Here is a 13951-nt window from a genome sequence, read left to right on the forward strand (position 1 = left end):
GCACAGCAAAGTCAAATTAGTGGCGTAGTCCTTAGCAATCCCTTGTTTTCTTTCCTTTTCAAAATCGCCCCAGATAAATGAGAGCTTATCAGAGGGTGCAGGTAACAGAAACCCTTTTCTTTTCTTTAGGCACTATTGTCGTGTTAGGCAGCTGTTTAGACAGCAAAAGAAGACCCCATAGAGATAAATGTGTATGTTGAGGCATGAAAAAAAATACATGCACATTTCTCCATGCTTTATTCCTTCGGGCTAGGTTCACACTAATGCAGTGTGGGAAATGCCACGACAAGTACGCGTTTCCTGCACCGCATAGAAATTGCAATGCCCTTGCAAAGCGGGTGTTAGTGCAATCTTACTGACACCCCAAACGCAGGTTACAAATGCGTTTGCCAGCACCAGTCGCATGCTACAGAAAGACCATGCGATCCAGTTGCAGTGCAAGTGCCAAAATTGCTGCATGCACGTCTTTGGTAGGATGTGGTGCGGTGTGGTGCAATTCCTGTTCGATTCACATGCAGTTAAAGGGGTTTTCCACCTTTTTTTTAAGTTTATTAAAAGTCAGCAGCTACAAAAAGTGTAGCTGCTGTCTTTTAATAAACAGACACTTACCTGATCCACGGCTCCAGCGACGCGCCGGCCGGGGCTCCGCTCCTCGCCCCCCCTTGCCGGCCGGCGTCTTCATTCTTAGTGTGGGCACCCGGCAGTGACAGCTTTCGGCTTCACGGCCGGGCACCCACTGCGCATGCGCGAGCGGCGCGGCGCCGTCCGATTGGACAGGCGCTCGCCTACAGGGAGGGGCTGTGAAAAGGCGATTAATCTAATCGCCTTTCCAGACCCTCGGCGGAAGGAGGAAGTGGGACAGGAAGTCCCCTTCTCCTGAAGCCTCCACTCCCCCCCCAAAAAAATTACATGCCAAATGTGGTATGTAAGGGGGCGAGGAGTGGGTTAAGCGGAAGTTCCATTTTTAGGTGGAACTCTGCTTTAATAGTGTGAACCGAGCCTGAAACATGATACTAGTACAGAAAAATTCCTGTTGATCTGCCAGCTCCTACGTTCCATTGTGGGCTGACAACATACAGTATTTTTGTTGGACTGAGTTGTGTCAGCCATGTCTGGTGTCTTTTGCTAAACTACGATACCATCCCCATGCTCAGATCTTTACAACATCTATACAAATCATTCTATAGTTCACAATAAGAACTGGGAGAGTTAAACAGCCTCTTTCAGATAACGCAGATGTGGTGGATCGCTTTTCAGAAGGCATGTATATATACACTATATTGTCAAAAGTATTGTGACGCCTGCCTTTACACACACATGAACTTTAATGGCAACCAAGTCTTAGTCCGTAGGGTTCAATATTGAGTTGGCCAACCCTTTGCAGATATAACAGCTTCAACTCTTCCGGGAAGGCTGTCCACAAGGTTTAGGAGTGTGTCTATAGGAATGTTTGAGCAATCTTCCAGAAGGGCGTTTGTGAGGTCAGGCACTGATGCTGGACAAGAAGGCCTGGCTCGCAGTCTCTTCTCTAATTCATCCTAAAGGATGTGCAGGCCAGTCCAGTTCCTCCACCCCAAACTCGCTCATTCATGTCTTTATGGACCTTGCTTTGTGCACTGGTGCGCAGTCATGTTAGAATAGGAAGGGGCCATCCTCAAACTGTTCCTACAAAGTTGGGAGCATGAAATGTCCAAAATGTCTTGGTATGCTGACGCCTTAAGGCCCCGTACACACGAGAGGATCCATCCGCTGAAAAATCTCAGCGGATCGGTTTCAGCGGATAGATCCCCTAGTGTGTACGTTCCAGCGGATATTTATCCGCGGATATTTCCGATTTCCAGCAGATAAAAATTTGTAAGCATGCTAACAAATCTATCCGCTGGAATCGGCTCCAGCGGATCGATCCTGTGGTCTGTACAGACTCACCGGATCGATCCGTCCGAACCCATCCCTCGCATGCGTCGTAATGATTCGACGCATGCGTGGATATCATCGCGGTGACGGCGCGACACGTCACCGCGATGGGAATTCGGCACGGATTTCGATCCGATGGTGTGTACACTCCATCGGATCAAAATCCTCAGAGGGTTTATCCGCGGATACGGTCCGGCGGACCGTATCCGCGGATCAATCCTATCGTGTGTACCAGGCCTGAGAGTTCCCTTCACTGGAACTAAGGGGCCAAACCCAACCCCTTGAAAAACAACCCCACACCATAATCCCCCTCCATCAAATGATTTCGACCAGTGCATAAAGCAAGGTCCAAAAAGACGTGGATGAGCGAAAAAAAGAAATGCATTTTTACTGCCCCAAAATTTCAAGTGCAAACAAGGCCTAAACTGCCCTTCTCAACATAGTAATTCAAATCCACTATTTTAGTTTTAGCTGCAAAAGAAACACACAGAAAAACATTCTTGTTCCTACTGTGCAGTAAAATAGTAGGACTGCATCTTTCAGATTCCCTTTGGTCTCCTTGTGTACAGTGACATAGGAAAAAAAAAAAAGAAAGAAATAAAAATTGAATCCAGACTTTGGTTTACCATGTGTTTAATTAAAAAAACCAACATGCCGTTTATGAGGCTTTAACAAATGGCTTAGCACATGGGCATCGGAACTTGTCCCCGTGGCCGAAAGCAGAAATCATCTTTATTTCATGTCTTTCTCAAAATGTAAATTGGGAGAGAAAATATTTGTGCTAGACAGTCTGCGAGATATCTTGGTAAAGGAGGATTTTTTTTCAAATATTTTTTTTTCTGTACCTGTTTTACACACAGAGCTGAGACAACCGTTTTAGGTGGTCAGCAAAATTTGAAGGGGAATTTTTAGTTTAGGTTTTTAGTTTATATTTTACCTTCAATTTTAGTTTAGCTGTGAACAGCAGTCAGGTACTGCAGGGTAACAGCATCATGCCATTGCCTCACTATTAGTAGCGCCATTGCCAGCCTGCTGTGTGCCCTCCATCAGCTACCCAACAGATCTATCTATCACATATGCAGCTCAAAATTCAACTGAAAAAGTAGGCTGACTACACTGCTGTTAATTTGGAGGTAGTGGCTTATCGTTGTCAGCCTGCAACAGGAAGTTCTGCTACTGAAAAATAGATTTTGGGGTTACATATATTTTAATACCACTCATTAACACATCTGTGGCAATGCACCACAACTCAATGCACCACATCGAACATATGTGATACAGGGCCGAAAAAGGTTTAGCACGTGGTACTGCCTCCTACAGAATTTGAACATAATACTATAAATCAGAGCCAAATGATGTCATTGACCGTATTTGGACATGTCCATATATGGTCAATGATGTCATGGTGACATCATGACATGTCATTGACTATGAAGCTGATTGTTTCCATGACTGTGTCATTTGGCCAATAAGCAGCAAAGACTGAATTTAAAATATTGAGTGAGCAAATGTGGATTAAATTTGTTTTCAGGTATGAGAATTATTGCCAAAGCTTTCTTGGCCATACCTCTCTTGTGGGTCACAGGAGTGCACTTACTTGTGTTCTCCTGTAACCCAGGATCAGCTGACAGCTAAAGCCTGCTTTTGACTGTAATCAGTTGAGCTGCGTGTGATTGTTTTGGTCTGTTCTGTGTTTCACAGGCTGCAGGGTTGACTGCTTCCCCCTGTCTATCTGGAAAAGTTTTGGAAGACAGTGGGCTGGGAGAGTCAAATCAGCAGCTGAATAATTATGCAGCCCTGGCTACTCCCTGGCAAGAGGTGTCCAGATGGTGGCTGGGAAGGAGCATAAATACCCTCAGACCTGGAGCAGAGAGGTTTCCTCACAGGAGGAGATCCCGGCCTGGAGGGCTGCTGCCTTCTCGGGGAGGCTGCCATGTGTCTTCTGTTCATCGGGGTCCCAGGTAGCCTGTAGGAGTCTATTCTGCTGAAAGTTGCTTTCTATTCTGCTGAGGGACTTTCGTCTGGTCTGGTATCACTGGGAAAGGTGTCTGGAAGATATTTGAAGGAGGCATCCAACTATCCAAGGACCCTGAGACAGTGTTCTGCTGCTAACCCCTTAAGTACTAGACTTAGGGATGCTCAAGAAAGGGGACATTGTACCTGGTGTCACGGTACAGCTCAGTCCACTAACTGCTTGTGCAAAGACTCTCAATATTAGGAGGAAGATTAGTGTCCTCAATTTGCTACTAGAGTTACTGGAGTATACTACAGTTACCCTACTCCTATCCAAGTTCCAGTTTTGCAGAAAAGCATACCCCTAGACTGTTAATTGAGCCGAAGGAGTGACTATATGCCTGGCTGTAGGTGCAACTGCCGATGAGAGAAGACCCTAGGGACCTTAGAACTGTGGATTCCTTTATGAATGAGCGCTACACATGTGATTGCTCAGTTTTCAGACTTATGCCGCATACACACGATCGGTCCATCCGATGAAAACGGTCTGATGGATTTTTCCATCAGTTAACCGATTAAACTGACTGATGGTCAGTCATGCCTACACACCATCAGTTAAAAACACGATTGTGTCAGAACGCGGTGAAGTAAAACACAACGACGTGCTGAAAAAAAATGACGTTCAATGCTTCCAAGCATGCGTTGACTTGATTCTGAGCATGCGTGGATTTTTAACCGATGGACGTACCTACAAACAATGTTTTTTTTTCTATCGGTTAGGTATCCTATAGGTTAAATTTAAAACAAGATTGAATTTTTTTAACCCATGGATAAATAACCGATAGGGCCTACACACGATCGGTTTGGTCTGATGAAAACGGTCCATCAGACCGTTCTCATCGGTTTGACCGATCGTGTGTATGCGGCATTAGAGCCGTAGGGAGAAATCTGCATCATCACAGTGATGCTGCAGCAGGGAGGTAAGTATGTATGTTTATTTTTATCACAACCCCAAACTTCTCCTTTAAGAGAAACCAACTATACGGTCTTGTCTTTGTACTCAGCATTGTGCGTGCCAGGATTGTACTGCAATGTCTGATCCAACTGCCAAGTATGGCATACTTAAAACAGCATGTGTACCTAAAGAAAAAAAAATGGCCCCTTTTGTGCAAGGCTCGTGTTTTGCATTAGTTGACTTATCTCTTTGCGTGTTGCATCCATTGTTGACAGCACTGCAGTCTGCCAGTCTTGGCTCTTCTCTCTACCATTGTGATGCAGCTATACTGAGAAAGAGAATAGTGCTTCTTTGAGCTTGAGTAGGTGCTTCAATACGTTAAACAATTTTCTATAAAAATAAAACCACTTAGAAGTATAGTTGAAGACCTTCGCTAGGAAAGATTTAAATGAGATCTATGGTCACAGCATACATTTTCATTTTATAACATCAACAAGGAGGGAGGGGAGAACTCTGCCACTTCAGCGACCCCACCTCTGCAAGCGCCTGGGTGCAAAGCACCCTGTGCACCCTGCCTAGGGTCGGCCCTGTGTCCATGTCCTTTTGTTTAACTATTTCCCTTGCTTCAATTTGCTGCTACTGTCTCATATCAGCTACACACGAGTATAGACTTTATTTACATGTGCGTATGCTATCCACATTATATTAACTCTTATTAGTGTTACCCACATGTATTCATGTATTTACCCATATCTATTCATATCTTTTTTATTAATCTGATTTCTCATAAGTTTGTTTTATATTGCCATCAATGTCTATTGCTTGTTACACAATTGTATTACCAGCCTTGCTATGTGTAATCCCCGCCCACTCACTTAGCTGCGCTCCACGCTGCTATTCACACGATCATACCCAGAACCACACAGACTTTGCCGGCTTCTTTCCCTGTGACACCACGGTCTTTGCTCCCCTGGAGCGGCATGTTGAACCCCTCTCATCGGGACACTTCCATCCAACAGCTGAGCTGTAATCATATCTCCCTCCTGTGAGTTTTTATTGTGATATTTGCCATGTCAAATAAATGCTACACTTAGGCCGCGTACACACGGTCGATCATGTCCGCTGAAACTGGTCCACGGACCGGTTTCCGCAGACATGTCCGACCGTGTGTACGGTCTAGCGGACAGGTTTCCAGCGGACAAAAGTTTCTTAGCAAGCTAAGAAACTTGTCCGCTGGAAACATGTCCGTCGGACATGTCCGATGGTTAGTACACCTAATCGGACATGTCCGCTGGTTATGACGTGTAACCAGCGTCCCGAAATCCCGCGCATGCGTCAAATTGATTTTACGCATGCGTGGAAGCATTGCACTTCCGTGTTTGAGAACGTCGGTGTCTTCTACGTCACCGCATTCTCTGTCCGCTGGGATTTTGGTCTGATGTTGTGTACACACATCAGACCAAAAGCTCCCAGGAGACATGTCCGATGAAAACGGTCCGCGGACCGTTTTCATCGGACATGTCTCCTCGTGTGTACGAGGCGTTTTTCGTTCTGTCTTTTCAAGTTCTTTTTTGAGGATGGGAGGTTACAACAAAACTTTGCCCTGAATGGGAAAAAAACAGGTGTACTTACCTAAAGAAACACTGTCATCTTGCCCACTGAAATCGAAGTGTCAGTATCTGTAAAGCCCATCCCCTTACCACTTTCTACTTACCTCTCCAGGGTTGCCCCAGTGCTGCTTCCTCTTTTGGAGATGTCACCAAAATATGTGCTGGATGGTGTTGGAACACAGAGGAAGCAGTAATGTCATGTGACCATCGTCATTCCTGGCAATTGGCTACAAGGGTTGAGCACTGCATCACTGGAGGTGATCACATGCTCCTCCATTTCTAGAAGCATTGGGTATTTTGCAATAGCAGCAACAGAAGGAGCAGTGAAGTAGATAGAGAGTTGAGTATAAATTGGTCAGGGCAATTGGTGGCTTAACAGACCCTGTCACCTTTCCCTGAATGGCCAATGTTTAAGTGACTCTTTTTTTAAGTGTATTTTGTGCGTGTGCTCGAGAGAGGAGCCGGACTGCAGGAGTTGGGAGTAGGCAGGCCTCCCCCAGAGGCAATCTGCCACCTTTCTCCGTGCCCTGGGTGGCAATGGTGGGTGTGAGGGGGTCCTCCCACACAGCCCGCCCTACCTGCTCCGCTTTGAAGCCCAACGGGGCAGAGGGACTCCCTATAAGGGAGTGAGAGGATCTAGCCCGCTCAACCAGCCCCGTTAGTCTCGCGTGGTCAAAGTGCGTGCATGTTAACCCAATTTCGAGGGCGTGTAAGTGTGGTGGTTTTTGTGGGAGGGGGTGGGCGTACTAAGCGCAGGCTTACCTCGCATAGCACACCCACCGGGAGCCGGGCTGAGACCACCAAACTCAATTCACATGTAGCTGAGACCGGGATCCGAACCCCTAGCTGCAGAGGTGAATGGCTTGTCAGCGCAGTGCCAATCGCGTTGAGCCACCGCAGCTCCCTTAGTGACTCTTTTAAGCATGTAGAAGACGCACAGATACAGTCCAGGTTTCCCCACAATCCTCGCCTCCTCACATACACAGGCTCATTCACATGTTTCTTCAATGACCAGTCTAGGGGTGTTGTTTTTGTTGTTTTTATTTATGAGGTTCTTGGATAGAGTTAAGGGAATCAGGTGGCATACTCCAGAAACAAGACATATGTACACTTGAGGACGTAGGCATTCTTCAGAACAAGCTATATTAAAGTCTGTGCTTGCAAGTTTCAACAAACAGTAGACTTGACCCACAGCTGATACTCTCTAGCACCAGAGAGATAGCTAAAGCACAAAGGTCCCCAAGATCTATCAAGCGTCTGGACTCACACAAACTCAAGGAACAGCTGGTTTCCTGCTTCCAACTTCCAAGTGACACCTTTCTCCAGTAATACCAGACTAGACGTTCTGCAGACAGCCCCCCTCAGTCAGTTCTATTTAGCTTCAGGGTCTCAGCATCCAGGCCCTCAGGTTACCCACCTAAAGGCCTAATGACAGCAGACATTACAGCAGTGCCTGGGAAGGCAGCGTGCCACCCAGGCTCTTATTCCCTCTCCGGGAAAAGATCCCAAGCTTAGTGTGATCACAGACTATATACAGTCTCCCAACATGCCATCAGAGTCTGACTCTCTGGGATTGGCCGGAGCTGTATCCATTTTCATGCTACAACCTGCATAGCTTCACATCTATCATCCAGAAACTTTCAAACAAAGTTTGCTGGATACAGAGGAAGCTATCAGGCAGACTGCCAGCAGCTGAGCACACTGAACAGACCTAACTATCTGATGACAGCTACACTTAGTACAGTGAGCAAACTATGCTTTTACCTAACAAACAATTACGATCACTCTGACTACAGAATGGCAACTAAATGTTCCCATAAAAACACATACTAATACTAATTCTAACTATCTAAGCCTAGCACCTATCTTGGAGGGTGCTACACATGCAACCAGTGAAGTCTGGAAAATGTGAACTCCCACCCTTCTAGGGTGCCACCTCATCCCTTTAAACCAAACAGATATTAATTACACATGTTCTGGGGCATATTAAGGTGGTAATTTAACTCAATTGGTGCCTTATCTGTATGAAATTAGCCTCATGTAATTCATATGTGTTCAGGTTTAAAGGGATGAGGTGGCAACCCTACACCCTACATGCTTGTTCCAGGCTAAGTAATGAAGCAAAGATTGGGATGACAGCTCTGAAGCCTTCTCCTTAAAAAAGTTGGCAGTGGCAGTTTTCGTTTTCCCTAACCTCACAGGTTACTTTTAAAGGATAAGTTCACCTTTCAGAAAAAAATAATAAATACACATTTTTTTTGCAGGTAAAAAAATGTGCTTATTTTTTTTTCTTGAGCCTTTAAAGCAGGGGGGCCCAACCTTTTGAAGAGCAAGGGCCACTTAAGCGACTTGGTGACCGGTCACGAGCCACAATGAACGGAGCGGGTGGATGGCAGCCCACTTGGCTCTATAGAGCCCATTTTACTCTCAGAACACCAAACTTACAGGTAATAGAAGTCTATGGCTCAGTGCAGGTAACCCACAGGTGCACTTCTTTGCACCTGTGGATCAGTTTGAAAGCAGCCCAGTAACCACTGCAGAACAGATATGCCCATATATACATTGTGATTTTAGTAATAAACTTACCTTTACTAACAGTATTCTATTCTATTTTATTCCATCCCAGAGCAGGAGGTCGCGGGCCACATCAGAGGGCTCCGCGGGCCACTGGTTGGGCACCCCTGCTTTAAAGCATGCCATGCAGGTCTCCAGCAGATATGACAGTGTATGTGCTTCCCCGCACATCCTGTATGGGCAAGCATATGCAATCTGACAGGAAGAAAGACTCAACCACGGCGGTCTGTAGCAATAGAAAGGGTGCTAGGATCCACAGCTAGGAGATCAGAATGGGGGAGCAAGGGCCGGAATATGGATGTAACATGTGACATGTTACAAAAAGTGTTACAAAAGGTGAATGTATCCTTTACCCTATACAATTCTCATCTGACATAGTCTGCCTACTGTTGTGTGAGCAACAATGAGCGAGAAAAAAAGAATCCTGCTGAAAAGGATATACCGGTATCCCTCTTCTTAAGCCTGACAAATACCTATTCGTAAATCACCACTGAGGATCAAAAAGATGAATTGTGCATTGTTGGTGGAATCTGAGGCTGTTGTTTCTTCTAAGTTTCTTTTTGAACTTCAGCTTGACCCGTTCCCATATCAAATGATGAGTTTACCATCTGGCCATAGTCAGACCAATGGAGAACTTCAAAGAGGAACTTTAACGGTATATGCTTGGCATACACACTGTATCTGTTCTTCATTACAGAACAATAAAAGTTTTATATTTTGGTGCATTGCTTTAGCAGATGGAGGGCCAGTGTCCGAAAGTAGACTTAAACCCCCATCTGGTGGCACAGATATTTCATGTAGACAAGTGAGAAGTGAACACACAATATTTTACCTAAGTAGAATTCTTTTTTATGTACATTTTCAATGAAATCACTGATAAGTTTCACTACTTTCTTGAGTACTGCCCATGATGCTTTTGTTATTTTGCAACATTTAAAGCAGAACTAAACTTTCTTTGAGCACCACAAACTGAAAATGCTATTTATAATTTTTTTATATTTTATTTATTACAGGTACTTATATAGCACTCCCATTTTGCACAGCCCTACGTCGTGTTTTATCACCTTAATGTATCCTATGCATTAAAGCGGGGGGTTCACCCAAAAATCAACTTTCTGCCATTAGATCCAGCATACTGCTGACATCTGCAGTATGTTGGGTTTTTTTTTGTACTTATCGTTTATCAGCCGGCTCCAAACGGGGATTTCTGTGGGGAATAGGCGTTCCTAAGCCAAGCGGATTTGATTGACGGGCTGCTAAAGCGCGTCACACCTTCCGAAAATACCCTAAGTCACACTTGGGTGTTTACGGCGCCTGCGCCTGCCGTGTAGAGCTCACTGCGCAGGTGCCGTAAACACTCGAGTGTCACTTTGAGTATTTTCGGAAGGCGTGAAGCGCTTTAGCAGCCCATCAATCAACTCTGCTTGGCTTAGGAACGCCTATACCCGGAAGGAATCCCCACTCGGAGCCGGATAACAAAAGCTGATAAAACGATAAGTACAAAAAAAAAACAAAAAAACAGCATACTGCAGATGTCAGCAGTATGCTGGATCTAATGGCAGAAAGTAGATTTTTGGGTGAACCCCCGCTTTAAGGTGAAAAAACACCTTGCAGTGTCCAGCCCCCCGTTTTACTTACCTGAGCCCCGAATTTCCATTGCGCGCGTCCCCGCCGTCCTCCTTTCAATGGAGTCCCAGCTTTGATTGGATAGATTGATAGCAGCGCAGCCATTGGCTCCCGCTGCTGTCAATAAAATCCAATGACATGGACCCGGGGGCGGGGCCGAGTCATACACTCGGCGTCTATGGACACCGAGTGTATGACTCAGGAGCGCGCTCGCAAGGTAATCCTCCGTTAGCTATGACTAAGCACTAGTTTCAGTGCGAAACGCGTCAGTAGTCAGGTTTTATTTTGCTGTGACTTGTAGTGCTGTCCTTCTTTCAATAAAAGGCTACAATTTGTTCAGAGTGCTGCTGTCCAGAGACAATCTTTGTTCCTGCTTTGCTAAGTGCATTGCCTGTACCTGAGTTGTCTGCAGCGGTGGATATTCATCTGGGTTCCCACCTGGAGCGGCTATTCCCTTTCCCCTTTAACACAAGTAAATGTGTTCCCTCTCTATTTACTACTGCTAGCATCATAAGGTTTAAAAATAGTTATTATTAATCGAGAGAGATAACTACTGGAGATCAACTTTAAAGTGATATTAAAGTTTTTTTTTTTAATAACAAACATGTTATACTTACCTGCTCTGTGTGATTGTTCTGTACAGAGTAGCCCGGATCCTCCTGTTCTCTGGTCCCCTCCCACCTGCCGAGTCCCTCCATAGCAAGGTGCTTGCTATGGGGCCACTCATGCACCTGAGCCACCTCTGTGTGTCCATAAAACAACGCAGAGTGTAGCTCAGCACCGGCCTACCCCCACGCTCCCTCCTCACTGACTGTGATTGACGGCAGTGGCTCCCACTGCTGTGTCCCAGGAAATAAGGAAAGAGAGCCGCTACTCTAATGCACATCACTGGATCAGGATCAGGATAATGCTGAATGTGCTTACACAATTATAGGAAGACAAAGCAGAAACAAGCTCATCAGTCTGCTGCTTCTCCTTTCACTGTTCATTTATGGGCTGGAATCTCAGGATTGGATAGCCAGAAATACAGATCTTTTGTCAGATAAAACAGCTCCCATATACACTTAGGAGTTTATTTACTAAAGCTAGAGAGGGCAACATTTTTCACAATTCTGCATAGAAACCAATCAGCTTCCCGGTTTTATTGGCAAAGCTTAATTGAACAAGCAGAGCTGATTGGTTTCTATGCAGAAATGTGACAAATTTTGCCCTCTCTAGCTTTAGTAAATAAACTCCTATATTACCAAAAGTATTGTGACGCTGCCTTTACACGCACATGAACTTTAATGGCATCCTTGTTCATACACATACAAAAAATCAGCTGAAATTCGGTCATTTAGACAGCTCGTTCGTTTTTCAGCCAGTTAATGGGCACAAATCGGAAATCGGTTTGGACGTTTTTGAGCCAAAAAAAACAAAACAAGGAAAAGTTTGAAAATTTTCCCGCCAAATGAACGATAAATTTAAAATGTTAATGTGTTTCCCGTCCATACTGTTTGCACTAGGTATATGTGAAAAAACTAACAAAAAATGTATTAATTTATGTCCATTGAACGATTTATCGGTCATTACATGATGGCACTATCGTTTGCTCTCACGGGCGAATGTTTGTTTTTCTAAAAGGGGTTTGAACGATTCTTCATATAGTGTATGGCCAACATTAGAACGGAGGGTTCAATATTCAGTTGGCCCACCCTTTGCAGCTATAACAGTTTAGGAGTGTGTCTATGGGAATATTTGGCCATTCTTCCAAAAGCGCATTTGTGAGGTCAGGCACTGATTTTGGACGAGAAGGCCTGGCTGACAGTCTCCACTCTAATCCATCCCAAAGGTGTTCTATTGGGTTGAGGTCAGGATTCTGTACAGGCCAGTCAAGTTCCCCCACCCCAAACTCACTCATCCATGTCTTTATGGATCTTTCTTTGTGCACTGGTCCAAATCATTTGGTGGAGGGGGGATTATGGTGTGGGGTTGTCTTTCAGTAGTTGGGCTTTGCCCCTTAGTTCCAGTGAAGAAAACTCTTAAAGCGTCAGCATACCAAGACATTTTTAACAATTTCATGCTCCCAACTTGGGAACAGTTTGGGGATGGCCCCTTCCCGTTCCAACATGACTGCGCACCAGTGCACAAAGCAAGGCCCATAAAGACATGGATGAGCTTTTTTTTGAGTGGGAGAACTTGACTCACCTCAACCTGATAGAACACCTTTGAGATGAATTAGAGAGGAGACTAAGAGCCAGGTCTTCACTCCAACATCAGTATCTGACATCACAAATGCACTTCTGGAAGAATGGTCAAACATTCCCATAGACACACTCCTAAACCTTGTGGACGGCCTTCCCAGAAGAGTTGAAGCTGTTATAGCTGCAAAGGGTGGGCCAACTCAATATTGAGTAGGGGTGCCATTAAAGTTCATGTGCGTGTAAAGGCAGGCGTCCCAATACTTTTGGTAATATAGTTGAATACAATTCATCTGTGTATTTAGCTGTTTGTCTGGAGTTCAGCTTTCAGTTACTGCATGCTATAGAATTGTGTCTAGGGTTTGTTGGTATACCACCATCTGACATTGTTTCAACCTGCACAGGGTTAATGGGTCATTTCATGATTCCCCAGCCTAGCTATGCTGCCTGCCATTTAAAAAAGAAAGAAAAAATCGACACTTCAATTTTCTGCGCTGATCATTGTTCCAATGGCCCCAATAGCTTGTCTTTTTGCCAGAAGTCTTTGTAATTTACTGACAATTTGTCATTGTCACCCCAGACATGCCACTTCACTGCAGAACGATTTGACTCTAATGCAAAGCATGACAAGCAGATGAACGTTTCCTGTGATCTTAATTCAAATATGCCATTGAAAGAGGCTAATTTTATTCTTACATAATTCAAACACATATAGAGGATTTTAACAGAAAAGAAAAATGTTCTGAATAATCTTTTTAATGTGATCAGAGCCATCTAGTCTTTGCAATCTCACAATGTTTATTTTATAAAAAACCTTCTAGATTTTTATTTTTTTTTCATCTGTGAAACATCCAGCACTGCTTCTCAGGAATATAATAATTTTTAGTTTTATGCATTTATCAAGAAGTTACTTACTGCTGCAAGTATTATATACATTAGAGTTCAGACATTGTAATAAAGGGATAATGGTTTTTCCAAAGTAAAAGCAAGTTATTACAATACACAATGCTGTTTTTAATTCAAGGAGATCGTACAGATTTTCTAACTGTGAATATATGTTTACGTACTGCTATAAGTATTATATGCATTAGCGTTCAGACATTGTAATAAAGGGATAATGTTTTTTCAAAGTAAATACA

This window comes from Rana temporaria, chromosome 13 (assembly GCF_905171775.1).
Source record: "Rana temporaria chromosome 13, aRanTem1.1, whole genome shotgun sequence".
NCBI classification, from domain to species: domain Eukaryota; kingdom Metazoa; phylum Chordata; class Amphibia; order Anura; family Ranidae; genus Rana; species Rana temporaria.